Here is a 9,499-nt window from a genome sequence, read left to right as displayed (position 1 = left end):
TATTCATTCAAAGCTCTGTTTTGAGTGCCCACGCTATTTTAGACACTCTTTTTAAATTAAATTTAATTTTTTTATTGAAGTATAGTTGATTTATAATGTTAGTTTCAGGTGTACAGCAAAGCAATTCAGTTATACATATACATACATGTATATTTTCAGATTCTTTTCTATTATAGCTTATTACAAGAAATTGAATGTAGTTCCCTGTGCTATACAGTAGGCCCTTCTTGTTTTAATTTGCATTCTTTTTTATTGAAGTATAGTCAGTTACAATGTGTCAATTTCTGCTGTACGTCATAATGTTTGTCATACATACACATACATATATTCATTTTCATATTCTTTTTATTATAGTTTACTACAGGATATTGAATATAGTTCCCTGTGCTTTACAGTATGAACTTGTTGTTTATCTATTTTATATATAGTAGTTAGTATCTGCAGATCCTGAACTCCCAATTTATACCCCCCTCCACTTTTTCCCTTGGTAACCATAGTTTGTTGACTAGGTCCGTGATTGAGACACTCTTCTAAGCCTGGGAGCTACAGTCCCAAACTCTGCCCTCAGGGAGCTTACCTTGTACAGAAGATACAAATAGACTAGATCAATAAGTACAATGTAGAATACCCTGGTGAGAGTGCTTAGGAGAAAAATAAATGCGAGGAAGGGGTAGACATGTCAGGGCAGGAGGACCTGCTGAAGTTTTCAGCAGACTGGCTGGCAAGATGTGAGGGCAACACTGAAGAGGAGTGAAGGAAGAGCGGGGAGTGAGCTGGGCGGGTGCTGGCACAGAGGCCCTGCGGCGGGAGCAGGCTGGGAGGAGCAGCCGGGAAGCCGGGAAGCGGGGTGGCTGAGGTGGGCTGAGTCTGGGGAAGAGATCACAGAAAGCCAGATCAATGGTGGGATCCTAGGAATGGATTTTTAACAACACTTAGGAAATCCCTCCAGAAAATGTCATTCCATTTCTCTTGTACTAAAACGGATTATCTACTGAGGGAGCATCAGGCCCCAAGCCCGGGTGGTTGGATATCCTGATACTGAGGCTATGCACGCCCTCCACCAAGTGGCTAAGGAGTTTGCTCAGCTCCAGGTTTTCCCAAAACAACCGAATACAGGCCACTGTGGAGGGACAGACCAGGAGGAAATGTGTTTCTTTGACCCCTTTTTATGTGTAAGTGTGCATGGCCCCACGCCCCCTCTTCCCAGTCCATGCCCCCCACCTCCACTCCGACCTCTCCACTGAATGCTGAGAGAATTGCCCTGGCAAAAGCTGCCACATTTTTTCTGTATTACAAATTACATTGTTTGCACTTCTGGGAAAAATGGACCCCACCCATTTGAGTCGTGGGTGGTGGCTCAGACCTTCGGTTTGTCAGCCCTACATTCTTTTTATGGTCAAGACTTTTGGGTCCTGGCTCACCCCACCGCCACCTGTCTTGGGGTTAAAAAAAAAAAAAACCAAAAAACCCTCAACGCAGTAAAGAACAGACTAGGATGTTTGTCTTTTTGGATGATTACTGAATTCATATTCAAACATATAGAAGGCAAACTACTAGGCCAGAGGGGTAATTGTTCTAAGAAAGTTTTGTTTCCTTATGTTCTCACATACACGTCTGACCTGGAGTAGAATTGACCTCTGGCCCGGCAAAGTGTCTGACTGTTGTCGGTGGAGCCCCGGGCTAGGTCCTGCCCCAAAATGTAGGACTGAGAACATGCAGTCCTGGGCTCTAGGAGGTTATGTCCTAGGCCTCTGAGAATGGAGGGGTATTTATGAGAATTAATGTTTTCACATTATTACATGAGAAAGATTTTCTTTCTAGCAGAACAAAAGACATTTCTGAGCTTCCTCACCATTTGCTTTCGGGTCTTCAGAGACCACATTTGTTTCTGTAAGTGGAATATAGTTTTGAAGCCATACTGGCTAATTATCAAGTTATCTATGGATAAAAGTGGTAAAGTATTGGATTCAAAAACAAATGAGTTTTTGCTGATGACTTTTGTTCCTTTCCAAGAGACTTGAAGTCCAGGCTCTTAGTGGCCCACAGAGTTTCCTCACCTCTCTAGAGCAAGCCCTCTGTCCCACCCAGCATACAGCACGTATGGGCCACTCCAAAACCTCAGGCAACTGGTCCTGCTCCCAGACTTCGGGGGCTCTTAGTGGCAGAGATATTTTTTTGTTTGATCCCTGTAATTGGAGACGGTGGGGGCTGAAGTGACCTTGAAGATCATTTAGTCCAACTACTCATTTTATGTTGAAAGGATGTCTCAATGTCCTCACTAAGTGGTTTAGCAACTTTGGTAGAACACCCCTAGTATTAGGTGAGAGGGGAGACCCCAATTCCAATTACTTGGAAAGGTCTTTGTGCAGGAGGTGAGTTTTGATGTGGTTTATCTGCTCAGTTCAGACATAGTCCAGTTCAATTAAAAGAGAGGAAAAGGAAACTTGGCCAATGCCTCTTCTCTTTTGCCAAATGAAACAATAGTGTGGATGGAGAATCAAGAGTATCTTTTTGGAAAACAGCTACATGGCAAGCACCTATCCCTCCTAGTTCCCTCCTAATTAAAAAACAATCCCAAATGCCAGACCACAAGGGCACAATGCTTCACAGCGCCCCCACCCCAGTAAGCCCTCGTTCCTTGTCTCTGCCAACAAAAACAAATTTTATGGCCCTGTCTTTGCATGAATCACCCTGTGAAAATGATAGCAAATGTAACAACCCCAGACAGCTGCAATTATCTAAATGTCTCTCTATTAGCCATTTGAATGGTTGAAGCCTTATAATCAAATCAGAGTGAATGCTAATTGAAATCTAATAGAGCTTATATCCGTGTGATTAGGTGTCAGAGTCTGATTCCAATATTGCTGCGTTACAGACAAGGCCCATCAAGTCACACTAAAAATAAATTTTATAACGTCAATGGCAAAAGGAGATGGATCCTTTCAATAAACAGGGATCAAACTGGAACTCGTTTGTACTGTGTCACCGCCACCTGGTGGGACTTAGTGGAACTGAAGGGGCAATCTTTCCTTGGAAGTGGGGTGCAACTGTTCTTCCTAATCCAGGAAGTTTCTCGACAGTCAAGCAAAAGAAACTACCTGTGTTTGTAATTCTGTGGTTAAATATGACTAATGATCATGGAGAATATTAATGATTATTCCTGGAAGAAGCAGCCACGAAGATTACAGCTGGGAGGGAGTATGCTGGTGAGAACTAGAGGCAGAAGTGGGACCAGATGATGGAGTGCTGCTGAGGGAATGGCTAGAGAAATGAGCCTTAACACTCTCTGTGTCCCATCTGACAACATCCCTCCCTGGTCGCTGCTAACGGAAGATTCACTTTCTGTTGGTAATACCTCTAGAATAAATAACATGTACTGAATCCCTACTGTGGAATGAACACAGTCTCAAAATCCTGTTGAGTCGTAGAGGTATAAATGTGGTCCTTCCCTCCGGGGGTTTATAGTCAGTTCTGTGAAGAGGTTAGAGGAAAATACATGCTGCCTTATAGTAGCCGTTAAGGACTGATTTTGGCATATGCTACTCTCCTAAGAAAGAATGCCTGGGATGTAAATTTTTTTGAGGCTTTGCATGTATGAAATGCCTCTATTCTCCACTCATGATTGAGACCGTTTGGCTAAAGTATACTTTCCCTTCACTTGGTGAATGCATAGGGATGCTTGGTTGTAAAATATATGCCCTAGGACTCTCAGAGGTAGTAGAGGGATGGTAAGTCAAATTTGTCGCTTAATTTACCAACTACATAGATATACATAAGGTCTGTATATCTGGACACTGGATTTGGCCTGAATTAGCCTTGATTTTTTTTTCCAAAATGTTTTAAGTTGTAAAATACACATGAAAGTCATCATCTTGACAATGTTTAAGTAACAGTTTAGTGGTATTAATTACATTCGAACTGTTGAGCAACCATCACCACCATCCATCCCCAGAACTCTTACAAACTCATCTTACAAAACTGAAACTCCACACCCACTAAACAATGACTCATTGTTTCGCTTTCCCCTCAGTCCCTGGCAACCACCATTCTACTTTCTGCCTCTATGATTTTGACTACTCCAGGTACCTCATACAGATGGAATCCTACAGTGTTAGTCTTTTTGTGACTGCTTTCAGTTAGCATAACATTCTCAGGGTTCATCCACGTTGTAGCGTATGTCAGAATTTCCTTCCTTTTTAAGGCAGAAAAATGTTCCCCTGTAATGCATATACCATGTTTTGCTTACTCATTCATCCATTCCTGGACACTTGGGTTGCTTCCAAGCTATGGCAAATAAAACTGCTATAAACATGGGTGTACAAATATACCTTTGAGACTCTGCTTTTAATTCTTTTGGGCATATACCCAGAAGTGGAATGGCTGGGTCATATACTAGATCTATTTTTAATTTTTTGAGGGACTGCAAAACTGTTTTCCACAGCTGCTGAACCATTTACATTTACACTAATAGTGCACAAGGGTTCTAATTTCTCCACGTCCTTGCCAACATTTGTTATTTTGGATTTTTTGATAGTAGCTACGCTAATGGGTGTGAGGTGGTATCTCATTGTAGTTTTGATTTGCATTAATCTAGTGATTAGTGATGTTGAGTATCTTTTCATGTGCTTATTGGCCATTCACCTGTCTTTGAGGTGAATGTCTATTGGAGTCCTTTACCTATTTTTGAATCAAATTACCTGGGTTTTTTGTTGTTGTTTAGTTTGAAAAGTTCTCAATATACTTTTGATAGTAACCCTTATCACATTTATGATTTGCAAATATTTTCTCCCGTTCATGGGTTACCTTTTCACGCTGTTGAAAGTGTCTTTGGGGTGGGGGGGCAGCACCAAATTGCTCTATTTGAGGGAAGGGTACAAATGAAAGAACTTAAGTAGATGTTTTGGTACAACCTATAATAAAGGTAAAGGACACTCCAACATGCACGCGCTGCCTTGGTAACCAGGGGAGTCACCAAGGAGATAGGAGAAGCCAGCCTAAGAATTAGCTCTCATTAGCACTGTCTCCGTGGATGGGCTTGTCAAATAGATGCTCTTCCATGCCAGATTCTCCGGCCCCCATCTTGGGCAAATTGATTATGTGGTCTCCCAGTTCTTCGGATTTCACTGGCTCATTCAGGTAATGAGTCTCAGTGAAGTCAACAAGTAGGGGTTGTTTTTGTCAGTGGCCAGCTTGTTTCGTCCGTGGCTTCAGCAGTGACTGAGTCATGCTTTCCAAGTGAAACACACACTCCATTGTATTCAGCCCATTCTCCCAGTTCTCCTGATCTGGTTTCTTGATATCCTGGAGGAAGACTGGATCACCTCATGGGTTCTGCAGCTTCATCAGTTTCTCAGCATGCTTTCTCTCCTCATGAGATCTGATGAAGAGAATATTTGGCAAAGCTCTTCAGAGCTACATTGTTGCAGTCAAAGTAGTAAGACAAGGAGAGGTAGAGGTAGGAGGTGCAGAGCTCCAGGCTGATCTTGTGGTTGATGGTGGCCTCTGACTCCTCATGGTAGTTCTGGTCCATCAGTGAGGGGCCTTGGTGGTCAGAGCGGGTGGCTGCCCAGCACTTGATCAGCAGTGGGGGACCTTGGGGCAAAGAGCACAGAGGAGGGGGCAGAGGGCTGGCTCTGAGCACCAGCAGTCATGGAGGATTCATGCCCGTTCCATTCCAAGCACTGCTGAAGCAGGAAACAAATTGTGGTGATTCTTGGGGAAGACGGTGGAACTGTCCTTTTTTTTTTTTTAAATTGAGTTATAGTCAGTTTACAATGTTGTGTCAATTTCTGGTGTACAACATAGTTTTTCAGTCATCCATGAGTACACATATATTCGTTTTCATATTCTTTTTCACTGTGAGCTACTACAAGATCTTGAATATATTTCCCTGTGCTATACAGGATAAACTTGTTTATCTATTCTGTATATACCTGTCAGTATCTATAAATCTCAAACTCCCAGTCTGTCCCTACTCACCTCCCTCCCCCCTGGCAACCACACAAATAGTTTTTTTTTGTGAGTGTGTGGGGAGATAATTAGATCTATTTATTTATTTTTAGAGGAGGTACTAGGGATTGAACCCAGGACCTCCTGCATGCTAAATATGTGCTCTACCACTTAAGCTATACCCTCCCTCGGTGGAACTGTCCTTTGATGCACCAAAGTTTTTAATTTTCATGAAGTCCAACTTGTCTGTTTTTTCTTTTGTTGCCTGTGTCTTTGGTGTCATATCCAAGAAATCATTGCCAAATCCAGTGTCATAAAGTGTTTACTGTTTTCTTCTGAGAGTTTTATGATTTAGGTCTTATGTTGAGTTCTGTGATCCATTTTGAGTTAATTTTTGTAGATGGAATTAGGGAAGAATCCAACTTCATTCTTTTACATGTGGCTGTCCAGTTTTCCTAGCATCATTTGTTGAAAAGACTGTCATTTCTCCATTGAATGGTCTTGGCATCCTTGTTGAAAATTGACCATATACATGAGGGCTTATTTCTGGGGTCTCTGTTCTATTCCATTGGTCTATATGTCTATCTTTATGCCACCACCACACCATTTGATTACTATAGCTTTGTAGTAAGTTCTGAAATCAGGAAGTATGAGACCTCCAACTTTGTTCTTCTTTTTCAAGACTGTTTCTGCTATTCTGGGTCCCTTGAATTTCCAGAGGAGTTTTAGGATGAAATTTTCTATTTCTCCAAAAAATAACTATGAGATTTTGATAGGGATTGCATTGAATCTGTAGATAGTTTTGGGTAATATGGGCATTTTAAACAATATTAAGTCTTCTAATTCATGAACATGGGATGTGTTTCCACTTATTTATGCCTACTTTAATTTCAGCAATGTCGTATAGTTTTCGTTGTATGTCTTTAACTTCCTCAGGTAAGTTAATTCCTAAGTATTTTATTCATTTTGATGCTATTGTAGTGGATGTTATTGTAGTGTGACTGTTTTAAAAATATCCTTTTCAGTTTGTTCATCATTGCTTATAGAAGTGCAACTGATTTTTTGTATGCTGACTTTGTATGCTGTTACTTTGCTGAATTCATTTATTAGTTCTAACAGGTTTTTTTTTTTTTTTTTTTTTTTTTTTTTGGTGGACTCTAAGGTTGCCTACATATAGGATATCATCTGTGAACAGAGATAATTTTACTTCTTCCTTTCTGGTTTGGATGACTTACTTACGTACTTCCTTTCTTCCTTTCCTCCTTTCTTTTCCTAGTTTGTTGAATGGTTTTTTTTACCTTAAAAGGGTGTTGAATTTGTCAGATGCTTTTTCTGCACCAATTGAGATGACTATGAAGGCTTTTTCCCTTCATTCTGTTACTGTGGTATTCTTACATTGATCAGTTTTTCATATGTTGAACCCTCCTTGCAGTCTAAGGATAAATTCCACTTGGTCATGGTGTATAATCTTTTTAATATGCTGTTGAATTTGGTTTGCTAGTATTTTGTTGAGGATTTTTGCAATAGTGTTCATAAGGGATATTGGTCTGTAGTTTTCTTGCAGTGTCTTTGTCTGGCTTTGGTATTAGAGTAATGCTGGTCTCATAGAATGAGTTTGGAAGTGTTTCCCCTTCAATTTTTGAAAAGTTTGAGGATGATTTATATTAGTTCTTCTTTCAATGCTTGGTAGCATTCATGACTGAGTCATCAGGTCTAGACATTTCAATTGTTGGGAGAGTGGTTTGATTACTGGTTCACTCTCCTTACTATTATAGGTCTATTCAGATTTTCTATTTCTTTATGATTCAGCCTTGGTATGTTTCTAGGAATTTGTCCATGTCATCCAGGTTATCCAATGTTTTGACATACCAGTTGTTCATAGTACTCTCTGGTAATCCTTTTTATGTATGTAGACTCAGTAGTTATGTCCCCACTTTCATTTACTTTGTTTTAGTAATTTGTGTCGTCTCTTTTTTCCAAATTATTCTAGCTGAAGGTTTGTAAATTTTGCTGATGTTTTCTGATTTTTGGCTTCATTGATTTTCCCTATTGTTTTTCTACCCTTTATTGTATTTATCTCATCTCTAATCTTAATTATTTCCTTCCTTCTGCTAGCTTTGGGTTTATTATTTCCTTTTTCCTAGTTTCTTAGTTGTAAAGTCAGGTTGTTGATTTGACATATTTCTTGTTTTTCAATGTAAGTGCTAGTAGTTGTAAATGCCCCCCTTAGCACTGCTTTTGCTGTGTTCCGTAAGCTTTGGTATGTTGTATTTTTGTTTTCATTAGTTTCTAAATATCTTCTAATGTCTCTTCTGATTTCTCCTTTGATTCATTGGTTATTTAAGAGTGAGTTATTTAATTTCTACACATTTATTAATTTTCCAGTTTTCCTTCTGTTACTGATTTCTAACTTGAGATTCCTACAATGTGTATGGTGGTTTGCTTAGTGATGTCCTACAGTTTCTTTAGGCTCTGTTCACTTTTATCTTTTCATTCCTCACATTTGATAATCTCCATTGTCCTATCTTCAAGTTTGCCGATACTTTATTCTGCCTGCTCAAGTCAGTTTTTGAAATTTTCATTTCAGTTATTAAATTTTGCAGTATAATAGAGTTTCCTTTTAGGTTTTCTATTTCTTTATTGACATTCACCATGTCTTTTAGTTCTTTGAGCATCTTTAAGATGGTTTTTTAAGCAGTCTTTTTATAGGAGGTCCGCCATCTGGTTTTTCCTGGGGTAGTTCTGTTGGTGTGATTTGTGATTTTTTTTTTTTCCTTTGAATGGGCTTCTTTCTCTGGGACATTCCTGTTCTTTGTATGCCTTGTGATTTTTTGTTTGTTTGTTGTTGTTGAAAACATGAACATTTGAATTTAATGAAATCAGATTCTTTCCCTTCCCCAAGGTTTTTTGGCTTTGATTTTGTTTTGATTTGCTTTTTAAAAAATTTCTATAAGCTTTCTCTGCCAAGGATTAGTCTGAGGTATAGACTTACCTCTTCTCAGGTCTCTTTTGAGCCTGTGCCCTTCCCTGGGCATGTGTGGTGACTTTCTAATTTCTCAGATGCTTTTGAATGTCCTAGTGTTTAATGTCTGTTTCCCCAAATGGGGAAAATAGGAAAAAGAAGTAGGAGGGGGCATTCCTTTAAATCTTGTAGAAGTTTCTTAAGTTGGATGGGAAGAGGCTTGTACCAATGCAGGGGGTGCAGTGCAACAGTGGCTGCCCATCTCTGTGTCTGCACTTCTAACATCAGCAACAGCAGTTAGCGATTAGGACACAGATCACCAGTATTTAGAGGACAGGATCCTTATTGCCCGCCCTGCTTTCCACAAGCTGTGTGCAGGTTAGTCCAGAAATGCATGCACAGCTACCTACCATGGGGCTGGCAGGCGGGGCATTAGTGCTTTATACTATGCTGAGAGTTGAAGCTGACCAAAACAGCTTCCTGGAAATTACAAACCTTCAGTAGACTCCAGAGTTCCTAAATAGTTACATCAGATTCTGCCAGCTCAGTTGTTGCCCAGGTGAGGGAGACAGATTCCTGGTGCTTCGT

General features: G+C 40.1%; 1 pseudogene; it reads right to left on the bottom strand.

Moving 5' to 3' along the window:
* Window positions 1–5,001: 5,001 nt before the first annotated feature.
* LOC105079155 (ferritin heavy chain pseudogene) lies at window positions 5,002–5,728 on the bottom strand (annotated as a pseudogene).
* Window positions 5,729–9,499: the final 3,771 nt, after the last annotated feature.

Source organism: Camelus bactrianus, chromosome 6 (assembly GCF_048773025.1).
Source record: "Camelus bactrianus isolate YW-2024 breed Bactrian camel chromosome 6, ASM4877302v1, whole genome shotgun sequence".
Taxonomy (NCBI): Eukaryota; Metazoa; Chordata; class Mammalia; order Artiodactyla; family Camelidae; genus Camelus; species Camelus bactrianus.
The sequence above is the reverse complement of the archived record's forward strand: the minus strand, read 5'-3'. Positions and strand labels throughout refer to the sequence as shown.